The following is a 25,092-nucleotide window of genomic DNA, read 5'->3' as shown; positions in this document are numbered from 1 at the left end:
TGGAGATGCTATGGGAGTTTGGTCTGGTCACAATTAAAATATGGAAGGAAGTCCAGAAAGAATTTAAACTGCCTCAACTATCATCAGGCCTGTTGGGTGCATGGCAGGTTTTGTGCCTTCAAGGCTAGACGCTGGGTTCCAGGGGTGGAGTTTGCTACACCTGAGGTTTGTCAACCAGTTATTTTCCTCCAATCAGTTAGTCATTTGAACAACTCAGAAACAAGTTTAATCTGCCCAGAACTGATTTTTGTAGATACCTCCAACTAAGACACTATTTACAAAGACATGATGACTGGGACAAAATTCAAACCCCTTCGAGTTTAGAATCTCTTTTTATGGACATACAAAAGCATTTACCAAAGTAATTTCTATCTTATATCAAACTCTGCTAGAAATGGTTCCCAATAATTCTCTTTATATAAAAGGCAAGTGGGAGGCAGAAATACAACAAGAGATTTCACAAGAAGAATGGCTAGACGCCTGCACTGAAGTAAGTAACAAACTAACTCTTGGAGAGAATATCAATGGAAAATTGTAAGCAGATTTTTTTAAGACTCCATTATTGACTGGTAAAGCAGGCACTACTCCTACAACTGAGTGCTGTAGGGAATGTGGTGAACAGATCGGTAACCATACGCATATCTTTTGGACGTGTCCTGAGTTACAGCAATGGAATACTGTTTTTAATGACATTAATAGAGTGTTTGACACTCAGATACCACAAGATTTCAAGACAGCTATTCTAGGAGTGGTACCAACTAGGTTTGAAGGTAGGAAAAAGGTATACCTGCTCCAGATACAGCGGCCAAAAAGACTATCACAATAAATTGGCTAGGAAAACACCCTCAAGCCCACGAACAATGGCTGAATAAAATAAAATAAATTAGAGACATAGAGGAAATTACTTATTTGGGGAGGCTACAAAATGAGCAATTTATTAAGAAATGGACGCACTTCGCACGCATCGAGATGTGAAGATGTGAATTTTGTATTGAGAACCTAATGATGCTATGCTGTGCTTGTGTATAAAGTGTATTGTTTGACAATAAAAACAACTAGAACTGCACTCATAAATGGCCAACTAGTGCGCAAGCAGAGCGCGCAAGTCCTTTCGACCGCTGTAAACTGTCAAATCTCAGTATCTCTGTGAAGGAACGTTTGAAATGTATAATTTTTAGATGTAACTATTTGCTACCTACCTACTTTATGCATATAAACACCTAGTATTATTAAGTATGATTTAAGTTTCTATCTATATAAGTTTGGGTGAAGAGCTAGTCATACATATACACACCACGTACTCTGGTCCCAGCAGATCAAATGATGACGTAAGAGATATGGTCATTTGTGGTCGTTTGGTCCCAGCAAAGCAGGCATATACTATATAGGCATATACTATATATAGTATATAATATAGTATATAGGCATATACTATATACGTATACATATATACTATATAGAGTGTGTAGTTGTAAGTTGATTAGCGGTATACTGTGGTTACTTTGCGCCAAAAACCGTGACAGCTGTCCCGCCATTTGATGTTTATGCAAGAAAACAGCAAATCTGTGCCTGGTTTGCTGGGACCAAACGACCACAAATGACCATATTTCTTACGTCATCATTAAGAGCTAGCCATACATATACACACCACATACTCTGGTCCCAGCAGATCAGGCACAATTTGCTATTTTATTTTGACTGATTATGTATATAGTATACGTATGACTAGCTGTAAATGATGACGTAAGAAATATATTGTATATATATAGTATATAGGCATATACTATATACGTATACATATATACTATATAGAGTGTGTAGTTGTAAGTTGATTAGCGGTATACTGTGGTTACTTTGCACCAAAAACTGTGACAGCTGTCCCGCCATTTGATGTTTATGCAAGAAAACAGCAAATCTGTGACTGGTTTGCTGGGACCAAACGACCACAAATGACCATATTTCTTACGTCATCATTAAGAGATAGTCATACATATACACACCACGTACTCTGGTCCCAGCAGATCAGGCACAATTTGCTATTTTAGTTTTACTGATTATGTATATATAGTATACGTATGACTAGCTCTAAATGATGACGTAAGAAATATATATAGTATATATATAGTATATAGGCATATACTATATACGTATACATATATACTCTATACTCTATACTGTATAAAGTGTGTAGTTGTAAGTTGATTAGCGGTATACTGTGGTTACTTTGCGCCAAAAACCGTGACAGCTGTCCCGCCATTTGATGTTTATGCAAGAAAACAGCAAATCTGTGCCTGGTTTGCTGGGACCAAATGACCACAAATGACCATATTCCTTACGTCATCATTAAGAGCTAGTCATACATATACACACCACGTACTCTGGTCCCAGCAGATCAGGCACAATTTGCTATTTTATTTTTACTGACTATGTATATAGTATACGTATGACTAGCTCTAATGATGACGTAGGAAATATGGTGATTTGTGGTCATTTGGTCCCAGCAAAACAGGCACAGATTTTTTCTGCATAAACATCGAATGGCGGGACAGCTGTCACGGCGGAAGAGACCGGGCGAAAACATTACTTGCGCGCTCTGCTTGCGCAAGTAATAAGTTGAAAAAAAAAGAGATAGTAGATCGACAAGCTCACAACCATAGACATATAAAGGTAGACGCCCCTTTCGCCTCTGGAGCGTATGTGCTCAAGGGAGGGCAAACAATTCCAGAGATTCCTTGCGAAGCCCCGCGGAAGCATGAGCGTACGTCACAGAGCGCATGTTCGAGTCTGATAAGTCCCGGAAAAGATGCGCTGTGATTGGCCAGTAGTCACCTGAGTGGCAGCGTGACGTAGCGTGCCTTCCACTCTACCGGCGTACTTCCTCTCCCAGTGTAAATTCTTCCGCCCACACATCGCTCCAACGAACTGCAGCGGCCAATGAGGCATCAATTCTTTTATATCTACTAGAATTCCGCGGCCGCTCATCCCAGAGTTACGTTGCCGTGCACTATGGGAAGAAGGAAATTGCGGGAGTTGACTCCACATGTAGTAACGGATGGGTTATTAGTTATCATTATGTGTCCTTATTAGTGTAGTGTAGTGTAGTCAACACGTTATGGCTCATACACACTGCCCGGTATTTGCTCCGATTATGCTGTCGGGGAGCATTTTTGGCGGTGGCCGACAAAACCCCTGATCTGACGTTAAGCGGTGCCCAAAAGTTATAGATCACAAAGGGTTTGCAGGTAGAGCACATGACATGGCCCTAAAAATATATATCATTTTAATATAAAAAACTATTTTTGCATCTGCCGCTTGAGATGACCTGAGATGACTTGATTGATTGACATAAAAAAGGGCCTGTCAGCTCAAACACACAATGCAATAGTTGTTGTTGCGTACAATCATCAGTAGTGGGCAAAAGTGTGGGCAGCCCTGGTATAGATGAATATATATATATATTCATTCCGTGGGTAAATCCCTGTAGGCTACCCACATATTGGTAGCCTATATTAGCCCAATATTGGCTTTATGCATTTCACTTGAATAATGTTGTGTGCGCACGTGCACGTGCGGAGAAAGACAGAGTTATTTAATGAAACTCAAGATTATAACGTCCTGTCTCGCTGCCGCCGTGTGTGTGTGTGTGTGTGTGTGTGTGTGTGTGTGTGTGTGTGTGGCGAGAGAGAGAGAGAGAGAGATCGTGGCTTCCAGCCGTGCGTGTGTGTGTGTGTGTGTGCAAGCCAGGCGTGCGTGTGCGTGTGTGTGCAGGCGTGTGTACTCGGCAGTTGGCTGGCAGGCGAAAATAGCAAAAGTGATCCGTGTAATCGTAATATTTAGGAACAAACAAACTACTGACAAAGTACAATGTTGATGTAACTAAGAGATTCGCTGAGTGAGTTATAGTTTAAATACAGAGATTTAGAAGGAATAAGCAAAATCGTGAGGCTACAATTCCTCTCCTTCGTCTTCCTTGTTTCTCTTCTCCTGCGGGAGATCAGGATCAGATTCTGACTTCTGAGAGCTAGTGTGGGCCTATTAGAAGACAGGGCAGTGTTGCCAGGTTCGCGAATTGTAAGCGAGTCGTAGTGTGTGTTGAATGGCATTTGAATGGCATTTGTGGGCTTGTGAATGAATTTTCTCCCATGTAATTTGTGCTCACTTGCATAGACCTGGCGAATTTAGCGTGGTGAAAGGGCAACAGTGTTCCGGGGGTGTGGGTGCTTCGGGCGATAATGTTTGTAGTAAACAAATGCATTGCCGCCGTGAGTGTGGATGGGAGGCATCTTTGGTGGCACTGCAATGATAATTTTTTGGCGGGTGGTGTCGAGTGTTGGCGTTGGGCGCGATAGGAGATAGGTCCCGAACACTGCGAAGGTAAGTGTGTGACGTCACTGCCGTGTGAGTGTGTGTGGGTGTAGTGTGTAAGATGGTGTTGTGGGTGTTGCAATAGCGACGTAGCTGTTGTGGCTTTGGGTTTCTTGCCATGTGTTGGGTACAAGTTCTCTAATATTATAATAGATGCTCACGCTCAGATGCTGTGAGCTTGTAGATCGGTCTATTTTCACTACTACTTGAATTTATGGAATTTCTTTCATTTTTATTAATTTCTTCATGGAATTACTGAGAAAAACAGTTGAATTAGTTTTTAATTGTTTAGGAACCAGTGGTCTAGGACTCTCAAAATCGGGATACCAATGAGGGTCGCTAGATTACGTTTTAGGCCAGCAAAGTCTATGGGATTTGTAATGTTTTTTTAGAGCACTTATGATGCAAATCGTTTTCCAAGTCTATGGACATTAATGTTTGTTTAGGGCACTAAATGTCGACGTAAGATGTCATGTGGCCGATATGAACAGGGAATACACATCACACGAGTGTGATTTCTTTCTTAAATGACTCCGATTGAGACCGTATTCTATGCAATAGAATCGGGATACGAAAAAAAAAAACCTGGTCAGCCTCTACCCCAATACCTGTGGTTTCCAGAATACCAAGCAGCTCTCTCTCAGGCTGAAAAACAACATTGACGTCACGATATTCTTTTCACCAATTTCAGTGAGTGCTTTTCCACATGAAGGAATAAAGATCTACTCATCCCTGACCCCGAACAGGCAATGTCACCTCTGTCAATAATGGCTTTCATGAGTCAATAACCCCCGAAGCAACACAATTCTTTTCAAATCCAAGGGAAACGCCGGAGGAATTGGATATTAATTGTATTCCACTGGAGTTGATTGCCTGCATGTTTGCCCAAGTGCCCTGTGCCTACGCACAGGGTGTGTGTGTGTGTGCCTGTGTGTGCGCAGGGGGGAACTGCATGGGCTGGTGAATCACAAATCTATTTTGGTATCGGAAAGAAGAAAGAAGCTGAGCCTATAATTACAGAATGTCAGTGATGGGAACTCCCATGGAGGAGAGATGGACACAGCACGCAGGTACAGGAGTCTCTCTCTCACACTCACTCACACACTCACACACTCACAGTCTGTATCAATAATAAAAAGTCCAGAATTCAGTTTACTTGGGTAAAAGTACAAAAGTATCGTTATTGAAATTTTCAAATGTATTGTGTAAAGATATTTTGAAAATAGCACATCTACCCTTGCACTGTGACTGTGTGATAATCTGCAAATAAAAATAAAGTAAAAAAAGAATAGCAGATCCACAAGCTCACAATGTGTGCTGCTATTTTCAACATGTATATAGGGCTGAAGTGGTTAATGTATATTTTCTTTTGTAATAATAATACAAATCTATAAAGTAACTATAGTAACTAAACTCTTTAAATAAATGTAGTGGAGTAAAAGTACAATATTTGGATCTGAGATTTAGTGGAGTAGAAAAGTATTGGAAATTGGAAATACTCAAGTAAAGTACAGATACCTCACAATTGCACTTAAAGGTATATTCAGTGATTTCACTTAATTCAAATATCACTTATTTTTTTGTTTTGTTGTGATAATCCTCCCTACTATAGAGTGTGCTGGCCATATAAGGAGTTCCTCCCTGTCCCCAGTTAACCCCTGGGGGTCAAAAAACCTTAGGTTTCGTTTTTGACTCTCTATCCTGATTGGACGAAAGGCTGGGTCCCACAGCCAAAAACTAAACCTAAGGTTTTTTGAGTGAAATCACTGAATATACCTTTAAGTTCAGTACCAATAGTTACTTTACACCACATTATGAGAAACAATGTTGAAGGTTCAAGAGTTATAGGCCAAAACGTGACGTGAGCTTTTACAGCACCACCATGAGGCGATTTGAACAATTTCGGATGGATCTACAAGGAAATTACCCCTTCATAATTATACATTTGCTCTCTCTACACACACCTTTGTGTGTGTGTGTGTGTGTGTGTGTGTGTGTGTGTGTGTGTGTGTGTGTGTGTGTGTGTGTGTGTGTGTGTGTGTGTGTGTGTGTGTGTGTGTGTGTGTGTGTGTCACTGCATCAATGTCACCAACACAAATTCCTCGTGACATACCTGGCAATGTCTGCGACATGTTTTCATCATCCTCCAGTGCAGTCTATTCACCTGCTACTATGGGGTATCCTTGCCTTCATTTGGCTCAGCTCGGGGCTGTGGACACAGAGAATACAAAAACAGCATGCTTTATTATTCAGTGGAAATGTTCTACCGGTGTGTTTTGTTGAGTCAAGGTGTGTGTGTGTGTGTGTGTGTGTGTGTGTGTGTGTGTGTGTGTGTGTGTGTGGTTGTCTGCTCACTTTTCGGCTGTAAAAACTCAACACCCCCGAGAGAAAAGAACCCTGGGTACATTACAGAAATGTTATGCAAGAGACACTTTAAAATGCATCCGTTGATTCCAGTGCACTCGTGCTTATTCAGTGTGTTAGACAGCGCCGCCACATGTTTTAGTGTCAGGATATTCATGTGCAGCCAGCCATGAATATCAGCGGTGCGTTTACTGTCCGACCGTGACCGGGAGCGTGTCTGTGTGCAGACAGGTCGCAAATTAAAGGTGAAAAACCGGAATAAATGAGTGGAGAAACATTTCCATACAGGCATACTGCAAGCAATTATCATTGTGTCATGCTCTGTGGGCATTTATATAACACTGCTGCTGAACGGGGCCAGGTGACCTCGATTTCGATCAAAACAAAAGAACTGGTCATTAATACAACTCACACTGGACTGAACCGAACCCACTCTCCATTCATTTAAAGGCAATAGAGCGTCGCAGTCCCGCCCCCCGTCGAGAGACCCGAAAAATAAATCCCTGTTCATTTTCCTCATAGACTTTTCAGAAAGTATTTATTTAAAGACGTTTACGCCGTGGACGAAGCCAACTCTTGTCGTGACAAATCATGACAACAAACACAACTGAACAAATAATTTGAAAGAAGGAGAAAACCTTCTACCAAAAACTTTAACCCACGACAAGAGTTGGCTCTGTACGACGCTTATAAGGTCTTATAAATTAAATAAATACGTTTTGAAATGTCTATGGGAAAAATGCATTGGAAACTATTTCCTGGGCCTGGCGTCGTCATGAAAGGGGGCGGGACGCTCTATAGAACAGGTTGATAATTGTACATATCTTGGACTCATCTTGGACAATAGTTTTGATACACACATTCCCCCTCACCTCTTGTTATGACTCTACAAAAGCATTATTCAACCCATTCTGTTGCACTGTTCCCCATGTTTTTCAATATATTGACAATGTCTAACAAGAACAAACTATTCAGTAGGCTATTATTACGCATATTGATTGGCCTGCCCTTCCCACACCCACACTTTCTGATATAAATGAGAAAGCCATATCACACGCATAGCACTCACAACAGTAAATTACACTCATCATGCCCTCAACCATGCCATCAGGACGGAGATACAAAACTTTGATATGGGGAAAAAGGTTGGTTCACTCAGCCATTGCAGCGCCAAACAAACTGCCTTGCTGATATGTTGTTTGTGTACTCTGGGGAATTGTTTTTGTTGATCAGACTTGTGAAATGGAATATCCATTTGGGGCGAATGAAGACCGGTTATGATAATGATTTTGGATCAAGATGGCAAGAGAAAAAAATCTAAGTGACTATGAAGAAGGGTTCATTATTTAAGTGCAAGACTTAAGGAAAATCAGACGTGCAACTCTTCCTGAAAATGTGATCAGAATATCTACATATATACTGTAGAGAGAGCCCTGTTATAGCGCTGCAGTGCATGAGACAAATGCACATCCGAGAGTTCAGCAGTGCAATGGTCCACTTACAGTAAGTACGCCTTAAAGAGAGAGAAGGGTCACAGCACATTCATAAGTTATTCTGTGTGATCACTTTTTATTTCACCCGATTTCAACCCATTTGAACATTTATGGGAGATTTTGGACTGATGTGACAGACTGAGGGCACTCTGACACCATCATCAAAACACTAAATGAGGGAATATTTGTGTTTGTGCTCCATCTTGTACAGTCTGTATGTGTGTATTACATTACAAATCTGCATATAATTTAATCTAAACGTGTGTGTGTGTGTGTGTGTGTGTGTGTGTGTGTGTGTGTGTGTGTGTGTGTGTGTGTGAGAATTAAGCAATATTACACAAGAGGGTGTTCTCTTTATCGTCATTAATGCACGCCTGCGGTGCCGTAGGAACTCGCCCGCAAATAACACCCTTGAGTGTAATATTGCAATTATACAACAGTTACCCTTGAAACTAAGATAATCACCGATTATCGGGGGGCATCATGTGGAGCATCAGGGTTATGGCAATTGCCCACCCCCTGTATTCACATTTAACCTCAAATTCAGTTGTTTTATGCATATTGTCCCCAATTCTGAATCGTTTTAGCAGATTAATCTGATTTCATCGCAATCGATGCCAGTCCATCTAGATGTGACATGTGTTTTAGATATCGTCCCCAAACAATTAGTGAAAGTAGTACAAGTTCTACAAGCTTGTACAACGGTACAAGCTCTCAACGCGTCGCTTGGCCAAGTGTTGAGAGCTTGTAGATCCACTATTTTCGCTATTTTAGAAGTGGGGCTTAAGTGGTAACTTATTTTATGCTTCTTTCTGAAACTGAAATTACGCCTCTGCAATAAATCTCCAGTAACATGAGGCTTCTCCAATCACAATATATGGAAAGGCAGCCTATATTACATAATATTTCAGCTGCATTGTAAACAAACAAACAACCGATGAAACACACAGACATGATTTAACACTTTCAGCACCACAGCCAATGAACAGCGACCAGTAGCCTCATATCATTCATTCAGACTTTCAGAACATCCTACACCACCCGTATTGTGCCGAATATAAGACAAGGTCAAGGTCAAGGTAAACTTTATTGTCCACAAGGGAAATTTGTCTTGGGCTTTCACCCCAGCTACACCCACACATAAAACATCAATGACAACTAAAATACATTACAGAGGAAGACACAACATTACACAATTGCACACACGATGTGGATAATCTAGCCTCACACAGTTACTGCTGTTTCAGAGCCTCGTTCAACATCTTAGTTGATGCTGGTACAAACGATTTTTTAAATCTGATGTACTTCCACTTTGGTTCTTTGCATCTTCTCCCAGAGGGCAGAAGTACAAACTCGCCATTTAAGACATGGGTAACATCACTGACGATTTTTTGAGCCTGTTTTAATGTAGCCTGCTCATAAATAGACTGCAGAGAGGGGAGGTGTCTTACCCCTATGATCTTCCCTGCAGTCTGCATCAATCTGAACAATTTGGACCTCAGTTGCACTGAGAGATTACCAAACCAAACTGTGATGCCAAACCTGACCAGGCTTTCCAAGACTGCTCGATAGAACACTAACATGAATGAACTAACCTCCCACGGGGCAGCACACCTAAACCTAACCTTAACCATGTCTAACCAATGACTAGTCTAAACTATTATGCACCCCCTGGTAGTGTTATATTCAGGCCAATAGGGTATATGTTTTCTGTTGCAGTTTTCGACAATGTTGCAGTTGGAGGTACTTGCAAAAATAAACACTGACCTAACCATGTCTCCCAAATCTTGCATTGGCAGTCAAGAATATGTCAGCGATTATAGGACAGTGGGTCAATTGTAAACTCTGACTGTTATAGACCCAATAAGGCAGGGCTATTCAACTGGCGGCCCCTAGTGGCCCTTGGAATAATTTTCAAAAATAAAGAAAAATAATATATATATATATTATTTTTTTAAAGAGAGAAAGTTACAGGTACCTATGATGTGTGCGATATATAAAGTGCTAGATTATCATAATGACAGTAATCCTGTGTGTGTGTGTGTGTGTGTGTGTGTGTGTGTGTGTGTGTGTGTGTGTGTGTGTGTGTGTGTGTGTGTGTGTGTGTGTGTGTGTGTGTGTGTGTGTGTGTGTGTGTGTGTGTGTGTGATATTCAGCTAGTGCTCGTTGACGCTCGTTCTGTCAAATAGGTCTATTCTAAGGTATAGCATATACTTGTATAGACATATATCACCCTGTGCTCATACTGTGCACGAATGTATTAGCCCACATAAATCTTTGTGTTTGAACACAAAATGCATTTGTAGAATCCAAAGAAATGTGCACTTCACACCCACACTGTGCGGCCCTCCACACACAATCATTGTACATCTGTAGCCCCCAGACTAATCAATACCCCTGCAATAAGGCTTTGGAACCCCAACCCCCTCAAGGAAGCCTGAGGGTCCCTGGCCTGGACCCCACTTTGAGAACCACGTCTGGCTATAAATAAGGCAGTGGTTTTCAACACTTTTCATGTCAAGGTCTTTTTGAGCCACACCACCATTTGATGACATTTATCCTATCAGACCCAAAACTAAAGAATAGGCTATTTTGTTGTTGTTGTTGTTCAATCCATGCTGTATTGATGTTTGTTAGCCGTACCATAGGCTATATGAGAGATATTTGATCATAATAACAATTCCTCTACATTCTCTAATTGTGTAGACTATAGGCCTAAATTAAGAAATGCAGACAACAATTTAACAGTTGAGAGCATAAAAACCAAATGCATTTGGAATTGGTTTCATTTTAAGAGTTAAAGCAATAAGGGTCCAGGTGGTTACCAACTCTCCATCATTTAGCTGGGGAACACGTGGAAACCTCTCAAGAACCACTGGTGGTCCCTGGAGGCGGACCACTGGTTGGGAACCACTTCAACCACAAATCATTTGAACAGTATGTACTTACTTCTTGGCTGCCTGTGTGAATACATTCTTCTAACTGAGCACCCTCCTGGCCTCCTCAAGGTGTTTCTCCAAGTCCATTATTAGGTTACAGTGCCACAGCAACACGCTCTGTTCCATAGCCTTACTGCTCTTGCTGCCGTCGGCATTAGAGCTATGGAACAGAGCTAATTTTAGCCTATCGGTCTGCAGTGGTGGACGTGGCTGTCAATATTGAATCTTCCTGTTGTTGTGGCAACGCAACGGTGAAACATTCTCGAACAAAACTCCAGGGAACCGGGAGTCGCGACCTTACAGTTTTAGTTTAGTCAAAAATCGAACACTTGACATAGCGGTAATGGCGCGCGTTTCATGCACAGTTTGGTATTCCACATTGTTCCTCCCTGTTGTCATATCTTGGTAATTGAATATTATGAATATTCTTCGTCTAAAACGTAATTCTGTGGGACAGGGAGTGTTCTAACTCTCTGAGATCTGACCTGGCATAGCCTGATCTGTTTGATTTGACACAGGTGACAGAGGTTCTCTCTGATTGGACAGAGCGAGGTAATTCGAGGTAATGTCAGCCTAATAAAAACGTTCAACCTGGAGTCCTTATTTTGGGCATTAAAAGCATGCAGAACTTTTTGGTTAATGAATTCTTATTTGTATCTGTAGGCTGGAAAAAACTGAAACATTACTTATTTAAACCAATTTTGTAGAATCATCAGCCATCTGGTCCAGTGGGTTAGTAATAATAATAAACTTTATTGTCCCAAAGGATATTCATCTTCACAGGTCTGATCAAAACACCCACAACAAAAAACACAAAAGAAAAACAACACCAAGACAATAGATAATTGAACATGAGGTCCCCACTGTGCACAGAACCATCCTATAGGCAGGGCAGTTTAATGGCAATGGCTGAGGGGACAAAACACTTTTGTCAGTGACATTATAATCCTTCAATATTATTATTATTATTATTATTATTACCTCTTAAGATATGCTGCTACAGTAGCTAGTCTATAGGCCTACTGTATGTCTACTCCTTTCTAGAAAAGGTGTCTAGGATCTTTTTCCATTGTTGCTCCATCAAATTAGGCAAGCAATTAGTCTGCTAAGCAGGCTATATTGGTGCTGTTAATTTGTTGTTGTAGGCTCCTGAATGTGCTTGTCATGTCTGGATTACCCCTGTTAAGTAGACAGAATGTGGTCAATGATCTCTTCTCAGCAGTTGAAGGTAATAACAACAGGCTCTATTGTGGGTGTGTTTCATTAATTTGTTTCTGTAGGGCAGTGAGTCATGACTCATGAATTGACTGTACAGGAGTTATCCATGCTGGCACAGTGACAGAACATCCAGATCAGACATGTGAATGTGAAAAGCATTTATTTTATTGTTGCACCTGTCGCTGTTCACTTGCGATGGTGCTGAAATGCTGTACCTGTGCCCTTTCATAATTGGTGGAGAGGGATTCATATGGGGGGTTATAGGCCTACTGTATACTGTGCACAGGGTAAATTGTTCAACGCAGTCTCGATCTGATGAGAAGCTGCTTGCTTTATAGGTGCAGCACTGAAATGTTTTCTGTGCAGTGTGCACTCTGTTTACATGAGCATTCATCTTGTGATTTGATGACTTGGGTTCGTACTTTGTAAGTCACATGGATAAACGCATCTGCTAAATTCTTAAACTATAAATTGTAATTGTTTGTGTGTGTGTGTGTGTGTGTGTGTGTGTGTGTGTGCGAGAGCGAGAGAGAGAGAGAGAGAGAGAGAGTGATAAAGTGATAAAGGCAGCTTGACCTTATGGCTGGAATTACAGTATGTGAGAGTGTCAATGGAGCACACGTGGAGAAGAGCAGGCAGGGGTCAACCCCACCGGAGTGAGGAGGGCTTTATTAGCGATTAGCGCTGAGCCCCAGAGGGAGCCATGCAGTCTCAATTACTGCACACAGCATGCTAACCCAGCCACTGGGAAGTGACTGTGCCCATTTACCAGTATGCTGCCATTTTACAAGTAAAATAATAATAAATTGTGCATAGCGCCTTTATCCAAGGCGCTTTACATAGATTGTGCATTACATTCACCCATTCACACACACACACACACACACCGATGGCGGAGGAAACCATGCAAAGGCACCAACCTAGCAGCATTCATTTAATGCACTTCAAGATGCACTCAGAGAGCTAAAGCTTGTACTAAATTCTGGAACAACTATATTCATGGTATTCTACAGGGTCAAGGGAATTGATTATAATACCTTACATATCACTACCTCAAATGGATCAAACATAGAAAGGGTTGCTGAATACAAGTACCTTGGAATATGGCTTGATGACAATCATATAGACAATCTTGTCTGTAAACTAAGGCAACAAAATGGCTTTTTCTACCGGAACAGAGCTAGTTCAATTCCATGTAGGAAAATAGTTATTGAAGCAGTCTTTCTTTCTGTATTGGACTATGGAGATGTCATCTATAGAAAAGCTGCTCCTCCTGTTCTCAAGCCCTTGGATGCAGTATATCACTCTGCTCTGCGATTTATATCTGCCGAAATAAACATTCATATCTGTTATATTCATATTTTTAAAGCAATTGATGGGACTTTACTGTTGTATATTAAAGCTCTGCTGGATTGGAATCCTGTAACATATTGGACACACTCCAGTCACTGGCTCACACTAAAGGTCTGTAACATATAGGACACACTCCAGTCACTGGCTCACACTAAAGGTTCATATAGGACACACTCCAGTCACTGGCTCACACTAAAGGTTCATATAGGACACACTCCAGTCACTGCAGGCTCACACTAAAGGTTCATATAGGACACACTCCAGTCACTGGCTCACACTAAAGGTTCATATAGGACACACTCCAGTCACTGGCTCACACTAAAGGTTCATATAGGACACACTCCAGTCACTGCAGGCTCACACTAAAGGTTCATATAGGACACACTCCAGTCACTGGCTCACACTAAAGGTTCATATAGGACACACTCCAGTCACTGGCTCACACTAAAGGTCTGTAACATATAGGACACACTCCAGTCACTGGCTCACACTAAAGGTTCATATAGGACACACTCCAGTCACTGGCTCACACTAAAGGTTCATATAGGACACACTCCAGTCACTGGCTCACACTAAAGGTTCCAAATGTAAACACAGCACTGGGGAAAACAGCCTTTTGTTTTAGTGCCCCAACCACGTGGAATGACTTACAGCTTAAATTAAAGATCTTTGATTGCTGGCCATAGAGAAAGCTGTCAGATATTACTGTAAAGCAACCCATGTTTATGCACAGAAGAACACACACTTGTGACTTTCTTTCACGCATGCACCCATGCTTTGCACACACACACACACACACACACACACACACACACACACACACACACACACACACACACACACACACACACTCTCTCTCTCTCTCTCTCTCTCTCTCTCTCTCTCTCTCTCTCTCTCTCTCTCTCTCTCTCTCTCTCTCAACCTCTCAAATGCACAGCTGTCAAACTAATTATAAACATCCAATTCCACATAGCTAATGCAGATTGATGAGCTTAAAAAATAACATCAAAACTAACAGAAAGTTGGTTTTAGAAAATGTTACTTTTTGCTGACTGAGAAGTTCACATCAAGCCTCCGTGCAATGAAACAGGCAATATGCTGTTACTGTACTCACTATACTCACTGCATGTGGAGTGTCTCCTGGGCACACTAAAAGAACAGCATTACTTCATAATCCCCCGTCATAATATAATGAAAGTCATTACACAAAACAAAAGCCATGACAACAGACAAATTCATGGAAGGCAGCCAGTAAATGCAGATGTCCCTCTGTGGCATCGTGGACGTGAGAGAAAAGCTATAAAAACTGAGATATTAATCTTACTTAGACAGAAGCCGCTATACCCCTGGGTGGAGGGGAGGGGCATCTTTATGTTCTCCGAAGCTGCCCTTACAGGTCTGGAGCTAAATATGACATCAGTCACTGTACTGGCGATCCTCGTGGAACCATTATACCTTATATACCACAACTCAGAGAAACATAATGAGGCCATCACTACACACTCCTTTCCAACGGGGGAAAACAACTTTGCACAATATATCATCATGTTTCATCCTGTACATTTTTGTGTGGTGATGAAACACTAACAATAATATCCATGAGGCTAATAGGTTTATGAATCATAGGCCCTATAGCACAGTTATGTCTAGAAGAGGCTCAGTCACACGGGCCCCCCCCCCAACCAATCACCACCCCAGTAATCTGCAATATCGGAGGAACTGACACACACAAACACATACAGTACACATGCATATGCAGTACCCAATCGTCTTTCCCCACATGGAACTTATTAACTTGAGACAATTGGATTAATACTCATGGACTGAAACGACACACACACACACACACACACACACACACACACACTGTACACAGTACACACACACGCACACGCACACGCACACGCGCACACACACACACACACACACACACACACACACACACACACACACACACACACACACACACACACACACCGCTGCATGCATCACCTGAAGGTGTTTTGGAAACGTGTCATCTCCCATGACAACAAATGGTCTGATGAATGAAAGCGAACCAATGAACCGACGTCACATTTGTGAAGCACAATGTATCTGAAAGAGTCGAGGTCCTTGGTCAGGGATGAGACCTCAATCATGACCACTTAATGATAACCAAGGCCAGATATGAAAGAGAAATAGTCACCCTCTCCTCAGGATGTAATTTCCAAATGGAAAAAGCATTCAGTCTACTCCAGAGAAAGGAGAGTATTATGTGTGCCTCGAAGAGAAGATCGAAGTTGGCACATTTCATACTGAACTGCATACCGAACTGAATGGGAAACACAGGCCTTCCACAAACCATGGTATGCTCTTAGACAAAAATGGACGGCAGTAATGTCAAGTGTACAGTGAGTCATAATCAATAAAGCAAACAGGCCATATAACCCTGGTATGGTCCTTTATGTGCAGAGATACACAATGTGCAAAACCAGCAGCGAGCCATTGAAGCTTAATGTGAAATATATGAGCACTGACTGCTCCAGCTGTGTGTCTGACGGGCGGCACAGTAGGCTATAAAAGGCTGAGCCTTTGAGCTGCATGCATTGAGTTTGAAGAGTCGCTTGGGTCAAGCTGATTCAGAACGAGGCGGCCTATATTGCAGAGTGACCTTTCATTCACTGACCAAATTGACGGGTTTGTGAAAAGGCTCTGCAATCACGCTGGCAGGTCCACCAGATAGATAGCTGGCACAGTGCTGTGGGCTGGATAGCAAAACAAAAGAGGCAGAGGGAGAATGAAGGCTGTCTCTGAAGAGACAGGGCTGGCGGAGAGGCGGTGTTGTTTGTTTTTGCCTCCCCGGAGTTTGGTTTCACACCCTACCTTGTCTTTTTAGCCATCTGACAGATTATACAGAGGCTATCATAACATCGGGGGCTATAGCTGCAGGATGGACTGTGTTGGAGCTATAGCTTTTCTTTTTTATGCATTTATTTAACATAGGGGACAAAAGTACTATAAACTGTCAAACACCATAAAAAGCAATTCAAATACTTTTGATCCCAACTCTGATCTAAAAAATGCTGATTTTCAGAAGGGTTCCTGTATTGCAGCAAGGGAAATAGAAAAGAATAAAGAAGACAGACAGTATAATAATAGATAGGCTACTTGAGATATGAGAATTTGGGGGAAAGAAATAAGAGATTGTAAATTTGTCTAGCTTAGGCCCCTAAAGGCAGCCCAATACGTTGCAGGACCACCTAGTGTTTGCAAACCCCCCCAGCAGGAAATTATTATACAGCCGTTTCAAGCCACAGCGATATGAATTATTGTGTCAATTTAGCAAAAGATCGTTCCAGATTACTGTTCCTCTGTAAAATAAAGAATTATTTTTTATCTGGGGAAGGGACATTTGCTGTTTGTTGTTGAGAACCTGCATGTGTGCATACAGGTGCGCATGTTTACCATGGGTTGTCATTGGTCATTTGCCCCCCAGTGAATTAGAGCATAGGTCAAACTAAGCTCGTCAGCAGCTTACCCATAAATTAAACCACAGTTCATCCTTCAAAGACCACTCTCCACCAGGTGGGGGGAGTGTTGATGGCTTTATTAACGAAATGCATTGCAATTATTATTGAGAGAGAGATGGGGAGTGAGTGACACACAGCAAAGGCCGACAGGATCGGGACTCGAACCTGTGATATGCACTGTCAGGCTACATTGGAGCCTGCCTGGGTGCCGATTTGACACAAAAAAAGTACAAAAAGTACATTTGCCTCTGAGATGTATAGTGTAGAGTAGAAGTAAAAGGGGCGTACAACCTGTACAGAAGAGTAACATCACGATTCACAATCACAACACAACACAACACAATAACAAATTTAATATTAATCAAAGTATAAAGACGTATACACCCTATATAAAATCACACAATCACCCCTTCTGGTGCAGAACACAAAGAAACCGTCAATAAATAATCAAGTATACAGACACCTTATACAATATTTCAACACTTTTAATCCCCTGAAGGATGAAGACGCCGAGACCTCAAACTCTAGCAGTCATTCATGCCCTGCAGGCCACGAGAATAACAGGAAGAATGCTGTGGTTTGGGCAAAGCAAATCAAGTGGAGAATGAAATTGTAGGATAGGAAGGAGCACACAGGGGATGATGGAGGGCTGAGCACACACCTTTCAGAGGACAGGAAACAGAGTGTGCTGTTGCTGAGGTAAGAGAGAGAGAGAGAGAGAGAGAGAGAGAGAGAGAGAGAGAGAGAGAGAGAGAGAGAGATGGACAGCAACTAGCGGGAGGAAATTTACCAAGTACTCATGAAGTATTGTACTTGAGTATCATTTTGAGATACTTTTTATTTTACTAGGCTATTTCCATTTTTCGATATTTCCGATCCCACTACATCTCAGAGGTAAATTAGTACTTTTTAGTCCACTAAACGTATTTGACAGCTAGTTAGTAGTTACTAGTTACTTCATAGAGTTAATAACATTATTATTACAAAATAAAATTGGATAAATGTTGGAAATGTTTACTTTGCTACTTCATGTTGGCATATTGTTCGGAATGGGGTGGAAGTTCCAGACCCACAGGAACGCACCCAGGGTGCCGGCCCGATTCCGGCGAGCCGCCCCGCGTCCGAAGCGGTTGAGAAATGACAGAGTTACCGTGTGGGGGTCCCTCTACTGTATACCTACTGTACTGTACTGTCACTGTACTGTACTGGCACACCCAAAATCACCATATATACAGTTGATATGTGCGTGTGTGTGTGTGTGTGTGTTTGTGTGTGTGTTGCGCACAGGTGGTGAAAAACAACCATGCTGTTTTCGTGCTCAGACGCACCCAGCCACCCACACACATAGCTCCGTAAGAGAGTGATTGCACCACTCAAAAAAGAAAGGTACCGGTAATTAAGTGAACAATGAGAGAGAGTGCGAAAATGACAGATGAGGAGGAAACAGGGCAGAGAGACTCGACTCTCGTTCAATTCAAGGTGGAATGAGGCACGGCTTGGGTCTAAATGAGATGTTTATATTGTCTCATAATGTTTACATTAGTATTCTGCGCAGCTCTGGGAGCGGGCTGGAGCCTCAATTGAAAACCATGTAAGAGCCAAGCCATGAAGCATGCCATGAAGCAGGACAGGTGAGGCGTGTGAGTGTACTCAACATGAAAAGAGACCAGCGGAAATAAGAGAGCTAGAAATTGAAGAGCAGAGCAGCAAAATAAATCTAATGAAGACAGCAGGAGTTTGATTAATGCTCGTTTGTGGGGTACAGGTGGTGCTGCTGCTGGTATAAGGACTCTGTGAACATAATGTCCTCAAGTGTCCTCCCAACACCCTTGTTCCTTGTACCTGCTGCCTCTCTGATTCTAGGAACACTTGGAGAATGAAACAGGGCTAATTAGATGTGCGTGATTAGATTGTGTGTGTGTGTGTGTGTGTGTGTGTGTGTGTGTGTGTGTGTGTGTGTGTGTGTGTGTGTGTGTGTGTGTGTGTGTGTGTGTGTGTGTGTGTGTGTGTGCGCGCGCACGCGTGTGTTTTGATGTACAATCCCCTTGAATTTGAAACCACAAGAGGTTTGCTCTCACACTGTCAGCCACTGATGTCTGAATCACCTGCACTGTGAGTCTGTGACTGGTGAGAGGAGGCGCAGGCCAGATGGCACCGCGTGCCAGTTAACACCGGCTGCGCTGTTCAAATGCTCTCTTCTCTCTCTCCTTGTTGGTGTCATCCATAATAATAATATCTGGGACTTCATGACACTCAAAGACGCTTTACATGTGTTGGGGCCAGGAGGGGAACAAGAAAAGGACAACTTTATTAGAAAAAAAACAATTAAAAGAGTAAATCCAATAAAACAGTGCATATAACAAGTTTAAAAACACATCAGCTTGGAAATGCGATTGTGAACAGGTGAGTTTTCAGTGCAGATTTGAAGGTAGGAAGTGAGGGGGCATCTCGGATATGTTTGGGGAGAGCGTTCCAGAGGGTAGGGGCGGCCACAGAGAAGGCCCTGTCGCCCCAGGTTTTGCGTTTGATCCTTTTAGGGACCTCAAGGAGGCCGGCATCGCTGGACCTGAGGGAGCGGGATGCGTGGATGGCATCCATGTTGCCATCCATGTTGTAGTGACACAGGCATGGCATATAGGGGGAGAGATGGGTGCATGTAATGCTGAGGGTCCCTGCCTGCCAGCAGAGAGTCCTTTCCTTTCCGTTCTGTCTGTGTGTCATCAGCGTTCGTTCACAGAGTGGGAGGGGGTGTTAACCTCCATGGGGACCTTGGATTCTGTCTCTCACCTCTCCATCTCCGTTCCCTTCCCTTCCCTCCCTGCCTCTCGCCATCAGTTGCCAGTGGTATAGAAGTAGTAGGCTACCACTCAGATTTTTTACTTAAAGGGACACTTCACCCTTTTTGCAAAAGAATATATGTTAATAAGTTTAAAAGATTTAGAACACTTTCCTGGGGGTCTTTATGTGTGTAATATGTGGTTTTAGATCTATATTTTTGATTTTAGCAGTGAGTGAGCACAGTGTCTCTGATGTCATCGACACTGGGCTCACTTCCTTCCTGGACTACAATTCCCATAATGCTTTGGTGCACTGCTCCTCCTTGTGGATGGGGGGGGGGGGCTGTCTTACTGAGACATTGATTTACAACGCTGACGAAGGCCTTGGGCCGAAACGCACTTGTTTTTACCTTTCCCATGTAAAGATGAAACAATAAAGTGCCTTAAAGGACTACTCTGTGAGTGCTGGTATCTTGCTGGTACCTTGATCTCAATTGCGCATGTTTCTTTCCTTCCAGGGAGCAACATGGAGTCCACCGTACAGTCTTCACTTCCTGTCCTCTTTCAGGAGAGAGACGGGTGACAGCCGGAATGTAGACAGCACCCGGGTGAGCAGTGTGGGTTAGCGCCCCAGCCTGTTCAACAAACCTCGGTGAGGCCTTTAGGAGGGCCATTATAATCCACCACTCCTGAATGAAGTGCCTGGTGCTGGGAGTCTGGTGCAATGCACAAGTGCTGGGCCTGGTGACACGTAGGAGAGGCCCGGAGGCCAGGAGTCAACCCACAGAGCCTAGTCCTTCTACGCGCCAGAAGTTGGTTCTCCCAGTACCGGCAGAGTAGTTCCGGAGCAACGGATTGTGTGGCCTTGCTCATTCCCTGATGGACTGATCGAGGGTGGCTACTGAGACGTAAGTCGGGATTTGATCAACCCCGGCTGGGTCGCCTGAGTGAGGGGTATGATGTTGCTAGACCCGAAACCCTGTTGACCACAGGATACATCACTGAGGATACGTCCCAGGTGCATCCATGCGATGTATTTTTAGTTATGAAGCAACTGAAAAACATGTTATTTCAATGGTAGTGGATGGAGAGAGAGGATTTTTATCCAACCACGAAACGGCAACCAATGGGGGCGAAGAGGGGCATAACCACGGGCGGGACTTGACAAAGGGTGAATTGAAATTAATAATCTTACTCAGAAAAGTAAGTTTTTTGTACGTTGATGGAGCCACCTTTATGTGCCCTTATCTGTTTTGGCTGCTGTAATGATTATAATGTATACCAGTGCTAATACAATCTCCATCTCAACTATAGTAGTTCTGTAAGGTACACTTCTACCATCAGAGGACACTGGCATGAGTGCCTCACCTAGAGTAGTAACCTGTTGGGCTGGGTAAATGTACTGTATTCTATTATGTGATGTACTGTCTTACCTTGTGGGCCACGAGCCTGTAATAAAGTTTATATATATAGCACTGCATCTAGATAAATAATAATAAAAAAAATGTTACAGTTACAAAGGACTTCATATACCAACCGTTATCTGAGGAAATAAATGACACCCACTGTCCTGAACAAAGACTCCTGTTGACAGGAAGAGGAAAGGACCAGGAAGCTTCACAACAGAGGGGACATCCACATGCAAAACAAACAAAGGTACAAAACTATTACAGCAGTTGTCTACTCTACACTAGTAGCACATTATACACAATAGTATAAGTAATATTTTGATGAATAAAACACAATAATGAGGGACCACGGTGTACAAGGCAGATAGATAGATAGATAGATAGATAGATAGATAGATAGATAGATAGATAGATAGATAGATAGATAGATAGATAGATAGATAGATAGATAGGAGTAGAGGGAAACAACTAAGATTAATCAAACGCAGCGCGCGGAGCGGCGGAGTCAGTTCAGTCAGTCAACCTCAAGGGAAGGTTCTTGTCATGCTCAAAGGCCCATAGGCCTACTATGCTCAAGGGGTTAACATGCTGCATTACTATGTGGGAGTATACGTGTGTGCAAGTCTCACACGTCATTCACCGATGCGGCAGTCAGCTGACTAAGTGGGCAGGCTACTTAGGCCCAATCCCAATCCACTCCCTTGCTGACTCAATGAGCCCTCACTGACTTAGCTGCGCGTTCATGTGAAGTCTGCGAGGGCTTGAGGGATGTCCCATTTGAAATCGGTAAGTCAGTGAGGGCTCAGCCCCGCCCCTTTATGTGCCCTTTGCCAAAGTCAGCGTCGATGCTGACTTTAGGCTGACTTTGGCAAATAAATTACCCACAGTTCATAGCGTTACCAGTGGAATGAGGGGGATCCTCCGAACGTCAATAATTTAGGTATGCAAATTAGTTATGTATCGCGATTAGAATGTCAACAAACACAATAGTGCTTTCTTACTGTTCTCAAAAGGAGACGGAGTGGAAGGATATAGGCTATATATTTAATAACAATAATAATATTAAGGGAAACATGATGAGAAATGACTAATGAGCAAAGTAAAAGAATATGGAAATGAAATGTATAATACACATTATTATATATGAATATTACAACTCATATCACACAGGAAAGTGTATTTATTAAACTAATAATAAAACGATCATCTTAAATACTAAAATAGACATGATAGACATGTATAAATAGGCTAAGCATGTAGGTAGGCACTGGCTGTGAATGAGGACAGTTTGTATAAAGTGATGCAAAGTGTCATGAATGGCGGACTCATCTTCAAAGTGCTGTCCCATTTCTTTCACAACAATTTGGAGCCCTTGCAGCCTCTCACCCTCAAGCACTTACAGCTGACGTCACTAAAGTCAATGAGGGTTCAGGGCTCAGGGCTTGAGGGAGGCAATTGGGATTGGGCCTTAAGCTCACTAGACTCCATGCTCTTCCTGCCTTCCTCTGCTCATGGTTCCCGGTTGTATGTGATGTTTTCTCCCACCACCAACCCAGCACCACCGGTGGGCTCTGCTATCTATGCTCCCCATGGGGGGGTTATTGTATATCTATCTTCCTGCTCTTATGTTTTATGATGTTGCTTAATCATGCCGAGCAGGGAGGAATCCAGCAGAGCCGAACGCCAAGTCAAATATCATATGCACACTCATTACTCATTCTGCAATAAATATTGTTTAATCTATTCGTGAGTTGTCTGACTGAAATAATGATAATCAATGAATTAAATAAATTCTTCTTTCATCAATGATGAATATAATAATACTGTACACTTGATATGAGGGTAATGAGGCTGATATGTGTGTACAGTGTCAACCAGCCTACTCGGACTGTATATATGGATAATATATAAGCCAGGTATATAGATAATTATGTACAGTCAATCAACAGTAACAGCATATAATAGCAGCAATATACCATCTGCTGGCAGTAAAACATTTCCGGCACTTAACCTATAAAGCAGGCAACTGTCCAGTTGTCATAAAATGTGGAGCAGAGTGACAGAGAGTACGTGGTAGACATGTAATGAAGTACAGTATTTTTTATTTTATTTCTTGATACTTTCACTTGTACTGTGAAGTACTGGGGTTGAGTAGTACTTTGTCCACCACATGGTGATAGAGAGAGGTCAGTTGAGGATCCACAGCCAAGAGTGGAAGGTTTGGGTAAATCTCATAAGCCACCTAGCGTTAGTTAAAGTGTTCTGGACAACGATCCTCGCTGATCTGTCCTCATCTCATTTGGACATCACGTCTGTAATTGTTTGGGCTGAGCGATAAGTCAATGTTCTGGTTTATTTATTGTCTATCAATGGAACATTGCCGGGATGATATAACAATAATGGGATGTAACACTCACAGACAGTGACAATACATGTCTACATGTTGTTGCAACCCAGTTTAACTCAAACTTTGACAAAGGTTATAAAAGGTTAGGCTATAGTTTAAAATAAATTAAATTAATGTTTTGACAAAACACTCAACTGTACCATGCCATTCATTTGAGATCTAGACCTTTATTTATCCTGTGAGGGAAATGCAGTTGTCACAGCAGCAATATGAGTGAACAACATAGATCTGGTTTACAGTGATTTTTTAAACATAACATAAGCCATATCATGATATTGATTCTTATTGTGACATTGATTGCTTTCCTGGGTCACTACCACGTCTGAATGGGCCCCACAGGCAATTCACGGACTTCCACACAGGTAATTTACTGACATAAATGTCAAGTACTGTATACCATTCTCTGGCACTTTTTGGAAGCGCTGTGTGAGCTCATAAAACATTTAGGGGACGGCCTCTCTGTCTTGGAGATGAAACGGCCTCTAAAATGTTGCTGCAGACAGTGTTGTAATGGTTTATGGTGGAGTTGCACACATCCGTCATGTGCCAGAGCCACCACCCATAAAGGTCAGGCAAATCTTTCAGAGTTAGCAGCACATTGAGCTTCTACACCCATGCCATTGATCTGGGGGTGTGGGTGTTCTGGACAAGGATGAATGATGGCCCTGAATGCAAGGATGGGGTTCAGACCATTAACTCTGAATGTACAGACAAGACAAACATTGTGTAGTATAGAATAGGCCCCAGTGGTGGAAGGTAACTAAGTACATTTACTGAAGTACTGTAATTCTAAGTATTTGTACTTTTGTATTTTTTACTTCTGCTGCTCCACTACATCTCAGATCCAAATATTGTACTTTTACTCCACTACAATTATTCAAAAACTTCAGTTACTAGTTACTTTACTAGATTTATTATTGAAAAACATACATTAAGCATTCAGCGCTATATATATATCTCTGCCATTTGAAAATAGCCGATCTACAAGTGTAGACAATAGGACATTCTGTATAATGAGTAATTTTACTTAGTGCATGTTGATGCCAATACTTACTCGAGTCGGCCTACATTTTGATTACAGGCCTTTTACTTGTAACAGAGTATTTCTGCATGGCAGTATTGATACTTTTAATTAAGCAAAACATGCTTAAAACAAGTACTTTTCCCACCACTGCTCATTCTATTCTAATGCAGTTGAACGAGAGGTCTATGGGTCCATCTAGTGTTCATTAATGGTAATGGCCTCTACAAGGTTGGA

The sequence above is a fragment of the Protomyctophum parallelum genome (genome assembly GCF_964188405.1).
Source record: "Protomyctophum parallelum genome assembly, chromosome: 16".
In the NCBI taxonomy this organism is placed as follows: domain Eukaryota; kingdom Metazoa; phylum Chordata; class Actinopteri; order Myctophiformes; family Myctophidae; genus Protomyctophum; species Protomyctophum parallelum.
The sequence above is the reverse complement of the archived record's forward strand: the minus strand, read 5'-3'. Positions refer to the sequence as shown.